This window comes from Bos mutus, chromosome 5 (genome assembly GCF_027580195.1).
Source record: "Bos mutus isolate GX-2022 chromosome 5, NWIPB_WYAK_1.1, whole genome shotgun sequence".
Lineage (NCBI taxonomy): Eukaryota > Metazoa > Chordata > Mammalia > Artiodactyla > Bovidae > Bos > Bos mutus.
Window position 1 is genome coordinate 90837574 of NC_091621.1, and position 18016 is coordinate 90855589.

At 38.3% G+C, this 18016-nt stretch overlaps 1 protein-coding gene across 9 annotated transcripts in view; it reads left to right on the plus strand.

Annotated features, from left to right (window-relative positions):
- The window catches only part of RASSF8 (Ras association domain family member 8), a 137919-nt gene that overhangs the window by 38382 nt on the left and 81521 nt on the right, over window positions 1-18016 (plus strand). For 4 of the 9 annotated variants that reach the window (XM_070371225.1, XM_070371226.1, XM_070371220.1 and 1 more), the window contains exons 2-3: window positions 9756-9852; window positions 10151-10188. The exons of 1 other annotated variant lie outside the window; for it this stretch is intronic. The gene's annotated coding sequence lies outside the window, so the exon portion shown is untranslated. The remainder of the gene's footprint in view (window positions 1-9755; window positions 9853-10150; window positions 10189-18016) is intronic. 4 more of the 9 variants (XM_070371222.1, XM_070371223.1, XM_070371219.1 and 1 more) reach the window with 1 other exon arrangement.

An 18016-nucleotide genomic window follows, 5' to 3' on the forward strand; every position in this document is an offset into this window, starting at 1 on the left:
GCTCTAGGTCAGTGGTCACACCATCGTGATTATCTGGGTCATGAAGATCTTTTTTGTACAGTTCTTCTGTGTATTCTTGCCATCTCTTCTTAATATCTTCTGCTTCTGTTAGGTCCATACCATTTCTGTCCTTTATCGAGCCCATCTTTGCATGAAATATTCCTTTGGTATCTCTGATTTTCTTGAAGAGATCTCTAGTCTTTGCCACTCTGTTGTTTTCCTGTATTTCTTTGCATTGATCGCTGAAGAAGGCTTTCTCATCTCTTCTTGCTATTCTTTGGAACTCTGCATTCAGATGCTTATATCTTTCCTTTTCTCCTTTGCTTTTCACTTCTCTTCTTTTCACAGCTATTTGTAAGGCCTCCCCAGACAGCCATTTTGCTTTTTTGCACTTCTTTTCCATGGGGATGATCTTGATCCCTGTCTCCTGTACAATGTCACAAACCTCAGTCCATAGTTCATCAGGCACTCTTATCTATCAGATCTAGTCCCTTAAATCTATTTCTCACTTCCACTGTATAATCATAAGGGATTTGATTTAGGTCATACCTGAATGGTCTAGTGGTTTTCCCTACTTTCTTCAATTTAAGTCTGAATTTGGCAACAAGGAGTTCATGGTCTGAGCCACAGTCAGCTCCTGGTCTTGTTTTTGCTGAATGTATAGAGCTTCTCCATCTTTGGCTGCAAAGAATATACTCAGTCTGATTTCGGTGTTGACTATCTGGTGATGTCCATGTATAGAGTCTTCTCTTGTGTTGTTGGAAGAGGGTGTTTGTTATGACCAGTGCATTTTCTTTGCAAAACTCTATTAGTCTTTGCCCTGCTTCATTCCTTATTCCAAGGCCAAATTTGCCTGTTACTCCAGGTGTTCCTTGACTTCCTACTTTTGCATTCCAGTCCCCTATAATGAAAAGGACATCTTTTTTGGGTGTTAGTTCTAAAAGGTCTTGTAGGTCTTCCTAGAACCGTTCAACTTCAGCTTCTTCAGCATTACTGGTTGGGGCATAGACTTGGATTACTGTGATATTGAATGGTTTGCCTTGGAAACAAACAGAGATCATTCTGTCATTTTTGAGATTACATCCAAGTACTGCATTTCGCACTCTTTTGTTGACCATCATGGCTACTCCATTTCTTCTGAGGGATTCCTGCCCGCAGTAGTAGATAAAATGGTCATCTGAGTAAAATTCACCCATTCCAGTCCATTTTAGTTTGCTGATTCCTAGAATGTCAACATTCACTCTTGCCATCTCTTGTTTGACCACTTCCAGTTTGCCTTGATTCATGGACCTGACATTCCAGGTTCCTAAGCAATATTGCTCTTTACAGCATCGGACCTTGCTTCTATCACCAGTCACATCCACAACTGGGTATTCTTTTTGCTTTGGCTCCATCCCTTCATTCTTTCTGGAGTTATTTCTCCACTGATCTCCAGTAACATATTGGGCACCTACTGATCTGAGGAGTTTCTCTTTCAGTATCCTATCATTTTGCCTTTTCATACTGTTCATGGGGTTCTCAAGGCAAGAATACTGAAGTGGTTTGCCATTCCATTCTCCAGTGGACCACATTCTGTCAGATCTGTCCACCATGACCCGCCAATCTTGGGTTGCCCCACGGGCATGGCTTAGTTTCATTGAGTTAGACAAGGCTGTGGTCCTAGTGTGATTAGATTGACTAGTTTTCTGTGAGTATGGTTTCAGTGTGTTTGCCCTCTGATGCCCTCTTGCAACATCTACCATCTTACTTGGGTAAAAGCATTGGGTAAGGGCATTCCTAGCTTAATGTAGCCTTATTGCTTATACTTTTCTTTGTTTTGAAATGCCATTTATTAAAGATTAACGTAATTTTGAAATAGTGCAATTTAGGAAATTAGGTAATTGTTTAAAGTGTACTTGAACATGCCAACATACTATAGTAATTTTCAATGTTAGTAGTAGAATATTCTTTGCTCTTTTTATTTTTGTTTTTTTTAAAACACAGGCTAAAAATTTTCTACCTTCCCTTATTTTAAATGAAGAATGAAAATCATTGTCACTTGAAATTAATTCACACTATTTAAAAAAGAAATCCCTCATGTTTAGTCACTAAGTCACGTCCAACTCTTTCCAGCCCCATAGACTGTAGCCCGCCAGACTCCTCTGTCCATGGGATTCTGCAGGCAAGAATACTGGTATGGGGTTGCCATTTTCTCTTCCAGGAGATCTTATCAAACCCACATCTCTTGTGGCTCCTGCATTGGCAGGCAAATTCTTTACCACTGAACCACCTAGGTAGGGGCTTTTTAAAATTAGTTCTCTTGAGACCGTTAGGGAAAAAAATGGGAGAAACTTTAAAACATCCATACGAACAAGCTTCTAGTCAGAACCGTCAGGTCTTTAAAAACAACCTTGGGATTTTTCCTGTTGTCTGGTAGCAGTATTGAACAGATGGTTAGTTGATAACAATCCAGCTGAATAATGAAATCTGATAAGCTAGGAAGAGGTTAACTAGATCAATCTGTAGTATTTAGGAAAATTTTCAGGGTGATTGGGGAGTGGTAGTTGAAATCAGTATTTGAGCTTTCACTTATATTAATGCAAAAATAAAGCCACAAGTTTGTTAGTTAAAAATTGTTTTCTTTCAGTTAAAAAAATTCCCCTCCTCCAGTCTCCCCCACCAGTCCTTCCTTGTAGGGAGAAAAGGAAAAGAGAAATTTGTCAGCTGGCTGCCTGCATTGCCACCTCAGGAAATAGCATGTCAAATTCCTGCTTTATCTAGACCCTCCTCCTGGCCTGCCCTTCATCCTCGTTTATTGAGTGTGCTAGATTTGGTGCTAGGTGCTGGGCCTATAAGGAAGAAACGAGACAGAATTCATGATGCAGGAGGGGCATGGGTCTGACAAATAACACAACAGACTGTGGAAGCTGCCAAAGAATCTTTTCATTGTGTTCAGAGAAATTGTTATCTGCTGATAACAATTTACAACTTTATCAGGTGTTGGTTTTTTTTTTAAACCTTTGTTAGTTTACTTCATTTAAATTAAAGGCCAGTTAATTTCTTATGAGTTTGTGCCAGTCTTGGAGGAGTTATAGGGGTTCAGAAGGGTATAGCAATTCCACCTAAATTCTTCTGAAAATCACTGTGCCTTCCCAGAGCCTTGCACTTTCTGAGCAGTGGCAAAGACAGCTTTCTGATATGGCCTTTGCCGAAGAAGCCTGTTTCTGCTTCCTTTTCTATTCTTCAGGTCTTTTTCCTACCTAACATTTCTCTCCCATTGGTTTCCTCTTAAAACGTTAATCCAACCACGTGTTCCGCCCTAATCACTGGGCCACACCAGTCATCCTACGGTTCTTTTCTCAGTGCTCCCTTGATGGAGTTCTTTCTTGTGTCTCGGTGTCACAGTCTTCTGGTAAGTGTTCTATAGGGAAACGCAGCTTCTATCAGCGGGGTTATGTTTGTCCTTTCATCTGGATGCATTTAACAGTGTTCTTGGTTTGGGGCCAACTCAAGCTAGAGTTAAGGATCTTCAGTAAAGACACCTAGATAATTTGAGACTACTTTCTACAAACTCTGCAGTTGATCTTCTGAAAATAACTCTTCAACAGTACATGAGTTGTGAACTTCCAGATGTTCAACCTGAATTTAAAAAAGGCAGAGGAACCAGAGATTAAATTGCCAACATCCTTTGTGGGTGTGCCTTAGTCACTCAGTCCTATCTGACTCTTTGCAACCCCATGGATCATTGAAAAAGCAAGAGTTCCAGAAAAACATCTACTTCTGCTTTATTGACTTCACCAAAGCCTTTGTGTGGATCACAACAAACTGTGGAAAATTCTTCAAGAGATGGGACCACCTTACCTGCCTCCTGAGAAATCTGTATACAGGTCAAGAAGCAACAGTTAGAACTGGACATGGAACAGTGGACTGCTTCCATATTGGGGAAGGAGTATATCAAGGCTGTATATTGTCACCCTGCTTATTTAACTTATATGCAGAGTGCATCATGAGAAATGCCAGGCTGGATGAAGCACAAGCTGGAATCAAGATTGCTGGGAGAAATATCAATAACCTCAGATATGCAGATGACACCACCCTCATGACAGAAAGCGAAGAAGAACTAAAGAGCCTCTTGATGAAAGTGAAAGAAGAGAGTGAAAAAGTTGGCTTAAAACTCAACATTCAAAAAACTAAGCTTGTTGCATCTGGTCTCATCACTTCATGGCAAATAGATGGGGGAACAATGGATACAGTGAGAGACTATATTTTTGGGCTCCAAAATCACTGCATATGGTGACTACACCCATGAAATTAAAAGATGCTTGCTCCTTGGAAAACAAGGTACAACCAACCTAGATAGCATATTAAAAAGCAGAGACATTACTTTCCCAACAAAGGTCCATCTAGTCAAAGCTATGGTTTTTCTAGTAGTCATGTTTGGATGTGAGAGTTAGACTGTAAAGAAAGCTAAGTGCCAAAGAATTGATGCTTTTGAACTGTGGTGTTGGAGAAGACTCTTGAGAGTCCCTTGGACTGCAAGGAGATCAAATCATAAAGGAAATCAGTCCTGAATATTCACTGGAAAGACTGATACTGAAGCTGAAGCTTCAACATTTTGGCCACCTGATGCAAAGAACTGATTCATTGGAAAAGACCCTGATGCTGGGAAAGATTGAAGGCAGGAGAAGAAGGAGACAAAAGAGGAAGAGATGGTTGGATGGCATCAAAGACTCAATGGACATGAGTTTGAGCAAGTTTTGGGAGTTGGTGATGGACAGGGAAGCCTGGCGTGCTACAGCCCATGGGGTCACAAAGAGTCGGACACAGCTGAGCAAACTGAGCTGTTACTTGGGCTTCCAGGTCGCTCAAGTGGTAAAGCATCCACATACCAATGCAGGAGCCACAGGATACATGGGTTCAACTATTTAAAAGACATTAACTGGGTTCAAATCAAATTGTCTAATCTTTGTGACAATTTGTCACATCTTTGTCATCTAGGGACTTCACATCTTAATATGAAAAAGCTAAGAAAATTTACAGCAATAATACAAGTAGAAAGACTTATTTCACAAAAACTCCCTGAATATCTCCTAGGATATGAACTCTACTGTAGGCTTTTTTTACAAGTCTCTTTAATACTTCCAAAACATTTATTTGGTGGTATTACTACTACATATTGGGTTGGCCAACACAATATTAGTTACATCTCACAAAAAACTGCACAGTTGATAGAATGAAATTCATTTGTAAATTTACCTTCATAATTTCTTTACTGTATTTTTTTTTTTTTTTACCATCTGAGCCACCAGGGAAGCCCCAAGAATACTGGAGTGGGTTGCTAGTCCCTTCTCTAGGGGATCTTCCCAACCCAGGGACTGAACCTGGGTCTCCTGCATTACATACAGGCAGATTCTTTACCATCTGAGCCACCAGAAAAGCCCCTTAAATTTCTGCTGTATTTTAAATATAGTAAGGAGTTAGTAAATGTTTATTAAAATTGAATAATTATTTTTATTGTTACTACCATTGCCCTCTGCTTTACAAACTAATATAGCTGATAGCCTCATAATGGATTCATTTCCATAGAAAATCTCCATCACTGTTTATGTAGTCATGTTATTGTTTTAATATTTCATATGGAATATGTAGAACCCAAGATACATTCCTTACTACCTTTGCATGTTGCTCTTAGCAGAGCTGATGATTCAAAGATGTGGGACATCTGTGAGCTTTGGTATCAAAAAGGAAAAAAAAACTGAATGTTCCTACCTTTCTTTTATTAGAAAAAATTAGGAATTTAGGAGAATTTCTGATTTTTGTATTTGTGGTTTTATTTTGTGAAAACAAAGGGATAGCACTTAGGAAAATGTGCCATCACATTTTATTTACAGTTGAATATTTACATTTGAATGTTAGATGGCTTTCTTTTTTCAGTAAGAAGGAATGTGCTTTTTGAACTTCCTGGCATCTTGGAGAGTAGAGAGTAGCTTCCTTTAGGCTTTTTCTTATATCACCTGTGAGACTTGAATAGGCAGTGATAAGCTCTTTTCTGATTTCTACAGTAATAAAAATGCCCCTGCTGTCCATTTATTATCCATCCTGGTGGACCTAGTTTGGGAGAAGAGAATATATCCAACAATTAATCACCAGTTGTGCAGAGACATCTATTAATACAAGCAAATGAAGTGCCTGCCTTCTTGGGGGAAAAAATTTTTTTTTTTTTTTTTTTGCATTTTCTGCATTCTAATGGGAAAAAAAGGCAACACCTCTTAGAAACTGGAATTTACTTTGCTCTTGAGTTATCCTTAATAATCCTGTTTTGCTTGGACTCAGTATATAGGAATTGCAACATCCTGATGCGTGCATGCACAGTCACTTAATCATGTCTGACTCTTTGCGACCCCATGGGCTGTAGCCCACCACTCTCCTCTGTCCATGGCATTATCCTGGCAAGAATACTGGAGTGGCTTGCCATTTACTACTCCAGGCAATCTTCCTGATCCAGGGGTTGCATCTCGTGTGACTTCTGCATTGACAGGCAGATTCTTTACCCTAAATCACCTGGAAAGCCCATAATATCCTGATACTGTTCATTTCTCAAGAGGCAGGTCAGGTGGTCTGGTATTCTGATCTCTTTCAGAATTTTCCACAGTTTATTGTGATCCACACAGTCAAAGGCTTTGGCATAGTCAACAAAGCAGAAATAGATGTTTTTCTGGAACTCTCTTGCTTTTTCCATGATCCAGCAAATGTTGGCAATTTGATCTCTGGTTCCTCTGCCTTTTCTAAAACCAGCTTGAACATCTGGAAGTTCACGGTTCACGTATTGCTGAAGCCTGGCTTGGAGAATTTTGAGCATTACTTTACTAGCATGTGAGATGAGTGCAATTGTGCAGTAGTTTGAGCATTCTTTGGCATTGCCTTTCTTTGGGATTGGAATGAAAACTGACCTTTTCCAGTCCTGTGGCCACTGCTGAGTTTTCCATTCTGAAAGAGATCAGCCCTGGGATTTCTTTGGAAGGAATGATGCTGAAGCTGAAACTGCAGTACTTTGGCCACCTCATGCGAAGAGTTGACTCATTGGAAAAGACTCTGATGCTGGGAGGGATTGGGGGCAGGAGGAGAAGGGGACGACAGAGGATGAGATGGCTGGATGGCATCACTGACTCGATGGACGTGAGTCTGAGTGAACTCTGGGAGTTGGTGATGGACAGGGAGGCCTGGCATGCTACGATTCATAGGGTCGCAAAGAGTCAGACACGACTGAGCAGCTGAACTGAACTGACTGTGTTCATTTACATCAACAACTTCTGTTTGCATTCTTACGAGCTAATTTAAATAAAGGCTGTTTGGGTGACAGTATCTGTTGCTGCATAACAAGTTGCCAGAAACTTAGGGACTTAAGCATTTTATCTCACCTAGTTTCTTTGTATTAGGAAGTCAGGAAAATCCTAGGGGGGAAGCTGGGCCTCAGGATGTTTCATGAGGTTGCAGCCCAGATTTCTTCCTGTGCTGTAAGTGGTCCACAGGAAGGCTTGACTGGAACTGGAAGATCTTCTGCCAAGGTGGTTTCCTCACAAGCCTAGCAAACTTGATCTGATTTTTGGCAGGAAGCCAGTCATGTACAGATGTGAGAGTTGGACCATAAAGAAGGCTGAGCACAGAAGAACTGATGCTTTCAAACTCTGGTCCTGGAGAAGACTCTTGAGAGTCCCTTGGACTGCAAGGAGGTCATACCTGTCAATCCTAAAGGAAATCAACCCTAAATGTTCGTTGGAAGGACTGATAAAGAAGCTGAAGCTTCAGTACTTTGGCCATCTGATGCGAAGAGCTGACTCATTGGAAAAGACCCTCATGCTGGGAGAGATAGAAGGCAAAAGGAGAAGGGAGCAGCAGAGGATGAGATGGTTAGATAACATCTGGACTCAATGGACATGAATCAGAGTAAACTCTGGGAGACAGTGAAGGACAGGGAAGCCTGGCGTGCTGCAGTCCATGGGGTCACAGATTCGGACACTACTTGATATATGGCAAAACCAATACAATATTGTAAAGTTAAAAAATAAAATAAAAATTAAAAAATGTCAATTTTAGAAACTACTTTTCAAGTACCCACTTCCCAATTCCAAAAGACTTGCTTAAAAGCAAAGCTAAAAAGAGTGATGAGGCTTTAAAGAAAAGAAGATGGATGGGGAAAGAAATTCTGAATTAGATAAATAAGAATCCCTTTGCCAGCCAAACTACATATAGCTAGCTTCTAAGTCCAAGGTGGAAATCAGGGTGATTAGTCCATTTCACCTCTTCTCATGTGGCTCTGAATTTGCCACCCAGTTCTCTGCCAGCCCTCTCTCCCAGCAGGGTGGACCCTTCCTTGCTTTTTGGACAATGTCACAATCCGCGGACATGCTCTTTTACCAAAGGGGTGTTAGCTTCAAATCTGTGTCTGTCTTATAGCTCCTTGAGGAGGTAGGTAGGTCTTGTTGAAGCCAGAAGGCTCTAACCCATCTGATAGAAGATGATGAAGCAGGAATTCTATGGTATCTAGTTGGCTTAAAGCCTGTTCATTTTCATTAGAAAATATTTTAATGTGAATGCTACTCTTTTCTTTAAAACTTAGAAGCATGCACTAATGCACCTCTGCACTTGGAGCTGTAACACCATGGAAAAAGTAACCTGAAAATGAAGGGCACTTTTACAACAGCTATTGACTTAATATGAAGTACTCGACTAGTAACCAGATTTGGAAGCAATGTCTCCACGCAGGGGTGTAGAAGCTGAACAGGGAGAACCCAGTGCTCTCTGGAAGAGGGAAGTTTGGACTAATTTTCCCTTCCTCGGCTGTGTTTGGAATGTATATATATCTGATAGCTTGCCTCAGATTTGGGGTCCACCAGATAGTTCTATACTGTTTCTAATTTGATACTTTGTTTTATGTCATAGCTAAGACTTTAAGGACTATCAACTTTTGGGGGGTGGTATTTCCTATTCATAATAAAAGTAGTTGGGTGTTTTGGTATATTTTTAAAAAGTATCATTAGTGGAACATGGTCTTGTTACTAAAGTCAACCTTGCTATAAATAAACGCAGAAACGTCTGCAAAAGGCATGGTCTGAATGTGGCAGACATAAGAATTGCGTCAATTCCCATCTTGTGGCCAAGATTTCTTTCTTTGGCTTTCTTTATAACTAATGTCATGGCAGAGTTTCACATTCTCACAGTATTAGGCAAGTGAATGGTCAAAAGAACTGGTGCCAAGCCACCCTGTTTCTTAGGTTAGCCAGTGGTTGTCGTTTGTACTCACCAAGGAAGAATGTGGCATGTTTTTGTTTTTATTTTTTAAAGACTGAAAACCCCAAGTTCTCCCCTTCCGCTTCATTTTTAGACCCTGGCTTTAGGCAATTTTCCAAATGTCTAACTGCTTAACTGCTTTCAAGAAATTATTGTGGTATTTCAGAGAACTTTGCTCAGGAGAAAAAGAAGGCACAACATCTTTCCTAGAACACCATGGGCCCATCAAATGACCTTTTAGAGAAACAACGAAAATTCCTCTTTCAAAGGCACACTAATTGAAACCAAACCAATCTAGCCCACAAGCATTGCAGTCAGATGACCAGCGGGGAGTGCCCACGAGGGGAGGAAAAACTCCTTTTGGAAAAACCATTTGAAGCTCAAAGCTGGTGTATTTTTCTCTTTCATTAAAAGTTAAAATGGGAATGATTTAGCATGTCTAAGTTAAAAGTTAGCCAGGATTCTAAGAACACTGTGGACCTTTTCAGGTGCCTGCGTAGCTCCTCCTAGAATACCTGTCTGGTGCTCCGCCCTTCCTCAAGACTACCTCACACTGCTCCCAGCTGGGGACCCCAGCCCTAGAAGGTGAGTCGGCAAGTTTGTACTCCATTCCTGCATCCTAGAAGACTACCGCTTCCAGTGGCTTTTTAAAGAATAATTTTCAAAGTTTTGAGCGACTTTCAGAGCTTGTGTTCACTAACAAATCATTTGTACACCCTTTATTTAAATAAGTACGAAGCGTGGTTAGCAATAGTATCTTTTGTCTCACTGCCTTATAAATTCTAGATTCCAACTTGGAATCTGAGGCAAAATTTTGCAATTCTTGGGCTTCCTGAGCACTATACTATTAATGCTTTAAACTTGGCAATTTCTTTTAAAACAGATAAGTAACTTCTAACAGTCGAAGATTAGAAGATCTTGGTAAGTCTGAAATATATCCTATAGTTTGAGTTTCCATCTGAATGTGATAGTATCAATAATTGGCTTCATTAAATAACGGGGCACAAAAGCCCCTGAGGAGGGAATATACAACTATTTCCCACTTGCTTTTTGTATGTCAATGTGTATGGTCTCTTGTCTCTTGAACATTAAGGTGACTTATTGGTCTCAAGAGGGGAAATAATTTGACCTTGTTTGTAGTCAGTGAATCACTTACAAATAAACTGTTCACATGTTACAGGTGAATAAACTCTTTAAGGGCACCAACCAGCATGCTGTCATATAAATTCCTTAGTCCCTCATTTACAAAAGTTATGTGCTTGCATTTTTGCCTAGATGATGAGTTTTGAAGGTCTCCTATAAATTAATTTCCCCTTAGAGCCTTCTAGTAATTGCTAGGCTGTGGAAGGAGTGGATTTCTAAGACCACAAGTTCACATCTGCATCGGTTCAGTTCTCTTGTGGACTCTTCTGCATTGCTCTGGCATTAGCAAAAACCATGACTAGAAGGCTCCAAGAGTTGAGAATGAAGGATAGTCTGGTTGTAATAAGGTAAATTCATTATATTCATGTGAGCACTGAAAAATCCTAGTTGAGCCCTGCAATTTGTAATATAGTCAAAAGAAAAAAACCAAGAGACACAGATGTGAAGAACAGACTTTTGGACTCTGTGGGAGAAGGCGAGGGTGGGATGATTGAGAGAATAGCATTGAAACATGTATATTATCATATGTGAAATAGATTGCCAGTCCAGGTTCTATGCATGAGACAGGGTGCTCAGGGCTGGTACACTGGGATGACCCTGAGGGATGGGATGGGGAAGGAGGTGGGAGGGAGGGTCAGGATGGGGAACACATGTACACCCATGGCTGATTCATGTGAATGTATGGCAAAACCACCATAATATTGTAAAGTAATTAGCCTCCAATTAAAATTTAAGAAAATAAAAATAAAGCATATGCTTTATTTTAAAGTGGGCATGATCAAAAAAATAAAAAAGAAGAAATAATTTAAAAAAAGCATAAGGAAGAATTGTATTGTATTATGTAGCTCCATTGACTTAAGTTCTCTCCATGATTGTATCATCACTTAAATTTTAGTTTTAGCTCCTATTACTGACAGAACTGTTCTACAGGTCTTTCTCTTACACATTCATTATTTTCTATACAGGAGGATTGATGTTTAAGTTACACCATGAAGGAACTGTGCTTCAGGTTTAACTTTTAAGGATTGTATACATTTGGATTTGAATGCTTCAGTTATTTTGTTTCTCTTGGAACACTCATACTTATTTACTAATACAAATAGGACAGCAATATGAGTTGCTTGGGGTTGACTGCTGAAGAGTTTTCATTTTTCACTGTTTCTTCTCAAATGCTCAGTAACAGTCTTTGATTCTTGACTTCAAGAGCAAAGAGACCCCTTTAGCATTTAGCATACTGCTCTGTTTTTCTTTTTTAAATAAAGCTTTGTTTGAACTAACAAAACTTTTTTGCCCATGCCGAATACTGAGCCAGCTTACTCACACGAACAGCATATGTGAGTTCCCTAGCCTTCTCAAATGAAGCATGTCATTTTAGTCATGTTAACTTTGATGAGCAGCAAAACCAACTTTGAAATTCTTAGTATTGCTTTATTGTAAAACTACCTCTTTTTTTTTTTAATGCAGCGAGTTTAAATTTTTACTGACTTAAAAATCAGAATAACTCTACTAAATCACATTTCTCCATCACAATGCAATTTCTCCTAAGCCATTATTCTCTTAGAGAATGAAGATAGAGAATAATTCACAGTGTTATTTATCAAAAGGCATCTTTGTTAGTTTTATAAAGTTGAGGCTGTGTGAGACCTAACTATAAAATAAAGCCCATGTTTTGTGTAAAAGATTAGGTGAAACCAAGTTTAGATTTTACAGGTTGCTTATTTATGCTCCTCTTTCTGTTCTAAATAGCACTGTAGTATGCCCTCACCCTCCTTCTCTGGTGCTTTCCTGTAAAAAGCATTAGTGAGGGGAAAATTATGGTAAACAAGGCTTAGCTCTATAATCTTCTTTCAAAACTGCCTTGCAAGTAATTTCCCATAGTTTCTGTAATGAAGCATATGGTGGTAATACGCCCTGTGCCTCTGGTAATGGGGAGCAGTTTCAGAGTACTCTCGGCATTTTATATCTGAAGCTTTGTATGTACCTTTTCAGGTTAGGTGTCCTATCCCCTGTAGATTTAATGGAATTTATTTTTTTATGCTTGTTCTTAGTTTAAGGGTTTAGATGGGGGCATTTTTGTTAAAACTTGTAAAGAGGTGTTTTTTGTTGTTATAGATTGATCCAAACAGCCTTCAGGAGGCTTGAAATGGTCTTGTGGAGAAAGCAACTTGATAGAAGAAGGGGGAATATTTTCTGTAATTTAAGTTGTCATAGTAACCTGCATCAAGGCCTGGAATCCAGGCCTGAAGAATTTCAGTGACAATAAACATTCCAGTTGCATTCATCATCATCTTTTTTTTCTAGGAGAAAGGAGCCGTCTATTGTGACCTAATTATTTCATTTCTGTTTTTAGAAAACGGTTAGCAGTTTGCATTTTTTAGCACTTTTGAAATTTCCCTGGTAGAGTAAAAATGAAAAATGTAGCTGTTTGTATTAGAAGTTGATATTTTTCTGATAATGTATCTCAAGCTATTTCAGATGGCAAGACAGATTCAGTATAATGGTTACTTAATGAAATATGAAAGAAACAGGATTTGCTGAGGATTTGAAGAGATTGCCACACACATTTATTAATGTGCAAGTCTTAAACAGTATTAGAATCTGGTTTTCATGAAGCTGTTATGAATAACATGAAAATGTTATGAATTTCCTAATATCAGATTGTTAATATTTTATGGCATCTTGAACTGTGGTCTTAAACATGAATATATGTTAATAAAGAGGATGAAGGTAATTTTTATTAGCAGAATAGGTTTACTTTGAGAAATTTGTATCTAGATATTATGTTTAGATCTGTCATCTTTTACAAGGAACAGTACGATATTTCTAAAGAGAAAGTTTTTTTTAGGGTTTGCTTCTTTCTTGCCTTCTGCAAGATACTCATTGCTAACCAAAATTATTTGGAGTTAAAAGTGTTCTCCTGAAGCAAGAAATTTTAGAAATAGTGAGGTAAGGATGTGTGTTCCATTCAATTTAGGAAACATGGAAAATAAATTGGAAGATTATGGCTAGTCTCATCTCACAAATATATACACAACGAGCAGTGATGCGATGTAACTGTAGTTACCTAAATGAAAAGCGGTAATGCTTTTGTATATACTTCTCCACATATGTTTGAGAATCTTAAATGGATGATTTTTAAAAAACATAAATCAGTAATATTGGAATTTTAAAATATAGAAAGGTAGATTGAGAAAACCTAGTCAATAATTTACTGGGAAAATGTGAAGCAAAATAAAACCACCCCCTATCTCACTGTTGAGAGATATTTCAGCTCTTTCTGTTGTCTGGGAAGTAGCTATAATTTTATAAACAAAATTGGAATCAAGCCGTTGATAGCCAAAATACCAATAATGGTGAAACACAGGATTTTTTTCTCCTATTAGAATAAGCAACAAACTAGCTGTCAACATTACTGCCTAAAATATCTTTGAAATACCTAATCAGTATATTAAGAAAAAAGAGCAAGGGAGAAAACGGTTGGAAAGGAGGATAAAATTATTTGTAGATAATGAAAAAAAACCACAAAGACAATCAACTAAAACCAATAGACTGTGGTAAAGTTCCAATGCAAATAATGGAAATATCATGATCTATATAGTAATAATAACCTGTTCCAAAATGTGAGAAAAAAGGAACCCATTCATAGTAGCAACAAAAATTGTGCTGAGAATTAAACTTTGTGAGAACTGCAAGTAGCATATAGGAAGGAAACCATTAACCTTCTTTCAGGATGCAGAGACTCCCTATGGAAGACAATTCATTAATTATTTTCCATCTCTTTACATCGATTTCTAAGTTTAATATAATCAATCAAAATATCAGCAGGAATTTTTTTACAGGTCGGTGATTCTGAATTTCATATTTATAAAATAAATAAGAGCCAAGAAATATTTATATAAAGAATAATAAAGGCGAACTCAGTTCAGTTCAGTCGCTCAGTCGTGTCCAACTCTTTGCAACACCATGAACTGCAGCATGCCAGGCCTCCCTGTCCATCACCAACTGCCAGAGTCTACCCAAACTCATGTCCATTGAGTCAGTGATGCCATCCAACCATCTCATCCTCTGTCGTCCACTTCTCCTCCTGCTCTCAATCTTTCCCAGCATCAGGGTCTTTTCAAATGAGTCAGCTCTTTGCATCAGGTGGCCAAAGTATTGGAGTTTCAGCTTCAACATCAGTCCTTCCAATGAACACTCAGGACTGATCTCCTTTAGGATGGACTGGTTGGATCTCCTTGCAGTCCAAAGGACTCTCAAGAGTCTTCTCCAACACCACAGTTCAAAAGTATCAATTCTTCTGCGCTCAGCTTTCTTTACAATCCAACTCTCACATCCATACATGACTATTGGATAAACCATACCCTTGACTAGACGGACCTTTGTGGACAAAGTAATGTCTCTGCTTTTTAATAAATAGTGATTCAAAAATAGCATGATGTCAAAAATAGCATAAAGTAGAACAATATTTGAAACAGAATAGACAGCCTAGAAGAATGTTATATTAATTAAAAATAACAACTAACAAATATAAAAATGTAGTAATAAATACACTAGAAGAGAATATTCAGAAATAACTGACTTGGGGTTTTTAGGGAAAGATAAACTAAAATACAGATGTAAAGATTTAAAAAGAGAATGATTTATAGATGTAGTTACATTAAAAAATTAAACTTTGCATATGTCAACTCATAAAAAGTATTCTCTCTATGTGTGTGTATGTGTATGTGTGAATATTATTACATATATATTTTTAGAGTTAATACCCGTATGTAAAGAACTCCTTCAAGTCAGTAAGAAAATAAATGCCCAGTTAAAAATTAGTTTGTAGGAACTTCCCTGGTGGTCCAGTAGTTAGGAATTCGCCTGCCAGTGCAGGGGACATGTGTTTGGGTTCGATCCCTGGTCTGGGAACTAAGATCCCACATGCCGCTGGGCAGCTATGGCTGTGCACCACAGCTGCTGAGCCCAGTACTGCAGCCAAGAGCTCATGCGCCAAAACGAGGACCCAGCGCTGCCAAAAATAAATAAGTAAATATTTTTGAAAAAATTAGTTTGTAGCTGTTTTTAGTTTTTTAAGGAACCTCCATACTGTTCTCCATAGTCACTATACAGTGTACATTCCCACAAACAGTGTACAAGGGTTCCCTTTTCTCCACATCCTCTCAAGCATTTACTATACACTTTCTGATGATGGCCATACAGACTGGTGTGAGGTAATATCTCATTGTAGTTTTGATTTGCATTTCTTTAATAATTAGCAATGTTGAGCATCTTTTCTTGTGCCTCTTGGCCCCCTGTATATCTTTGGAGTTTGAGATTGACATGTACACATTACTATATTTAAAATAGATAGCCAACAAGAATCTCTTGTATAACTCTGCTGAATATTCTGTAACAACTTAAAGAAAACTTAGGTTGTATTAAATAGTTCCTAGTGGAACGTTTAAACAAAAATACAAACAGGTGTAGACGTAAAGGTTTGTTCAACTTTAATATCATGTGGTATGAGTGACCTGAATGCAAAATGTAACATAAGCAGACATATGTAATTCCTAATGTTGGCTCTGGGAGAAATAAGAAAGATCACACTGCTCATGTAATGCAACTAGGACACAAACTACTCTGTGGCAGTACTAGAATTTTTTTGTCTACCTATCTACCTGTTTATCTGTAGATAGTTTATTACAGGTTCTCTAAAACAAATATATTTGTATTCAGAAATTTGAAAATAGATTGTTTTTTTTTTTTTTTAAAGTTTGACCATGACTGTGACTGTGTCTGAGATTCATCCTATGCCTTATTGAAAATTTTACTATAAAGACATATTTCTTGAGATGGACTATACACAGAATCAAATATTGAAGGGATCATCAGTCTCTGGGCAGGGCTGAACAGACTGCATTCCCAGGCTGCCATTCATATTAGACTGTGGCATGTACCTGTGTATCTGGGATTGTGCTTTCCCGAAGTGGGACCCAGCATCCCTGGAAATGATAAAGAGCAGTGGGTCCCTATGTTTAAATCTTCTCCCTTTCCTTCTCCCTTTCCCCGTGCCTGTGGTATCAAGTGTCATGGCAGTCTAAATGTTCCAGGATTGATTGCCAGTGACATGGAATCAAACTTAATAAAATCTTTATAGATTGAATGAGAAAATTAGGGTGTTTATTTTAATTTCATAGATACTTTTATTTATGATTTATTTCGGCCCCATTTCCCCATTGACTCTACTTTGTTTACAATGATTATACCTGAGCAAGAAATTTAAGGAATTTTTAGGAAATATACGTATTCTAATCTAGTCTTCATAAACAATATTGTCCTAACCAGTCTCCCTTCTGTCCCCAGTTCCTTCTTTTCACAGAGCTGCTGTACCTCTCAATGCTGAAGTATTACCTTGTTAATTTACTTGTGCTATTTTTCCTGAATATGACTCTTAATGATGACCTTATATTTTCCAGTAATGCTTATAGATTTGAGGGCACCAGAGCCCCTTTGTGACTATGGATTAACTTCTATATTGAAAGAAATTGCTAACTTAAAGTAATTCAGTAAGTACAAAATGTATAGAAAGGGATAAAATGCAAAATAAGATTACCTCCTTTCATTTTTCATCTTTTAACTAAAAGTAACCACTGTTAACAGTTTCTTGGGTATCTTTGTATGCAAAGAACATGTATTTGTATCTTTCTTTAAATTATATAACAGTTGCTGTGTCTGTGCATGCGCACACATGTGTGTTTGTGTGTATTACACAAGATTCTTTACAAGTTGACTCCTGTTATCACCAGAATAATCTTAAAGGCAAATATGATTGTCAGATTACATGTTGAATATTACAATCAATATTTATTGCTGGTTTGCATTCTTCCATTTGGCTGAGTTTGTAAAAATGAAATTAGTGTGTAATTATGTTAGATTGTCCGCATCTCTTCCTGAATGCACCAGTGACTTTTCTCTTAGTAGAGTCGTTGTCTATGACCTGGTTTCTGTCCCAGTGAATTGAGACAGTGCCTCCATCTACCTGAATGCACCATTCAGTCTAGGTACCATTCAGTTCACAGTGTGACTGGAATCCTCTACTGCAGTTTTTTCATTTGATGTTGGGTAAGAGTAAGTTATATCTACTACTGTGGGCAGGAATCCTTTAGAAGAAATGGAGTAGCCATCATGGTCAACAAAAGAGTCTGAAATGCAGTACGTGGATGCAATCTCAAAAACAACAAAATGATCTCTGTTTCCAAGGAAAACCATTCAATATTATGGCAATCCAAGCCTATGCCCCAACTAGTAACGCTGAAGAAGCTGAAGTTGAACGGTTCTAGGAAGACCTACAAGACCTTTTAGAACTAACACCCAAAAAAGATGTCCTTTTCATTATAGGGGACTGGAATGCAAAAGTAGAAAGTCAAGAAACATCTGGAGTAACAGGCAAATTTGGCCTTGGAGTACAGAATGAAGCAGGGCAAAGACTAATAGAGTTTTGCCAAGAGAACGCACTGGTCATAGCAAACATGCTCTTCCAACAACACAAGAGAAGACTCTGCACATGGACATCATCAGATGGTCAACACCAAAATCAGATTGATTATATTCTTTGCAGCCAAAA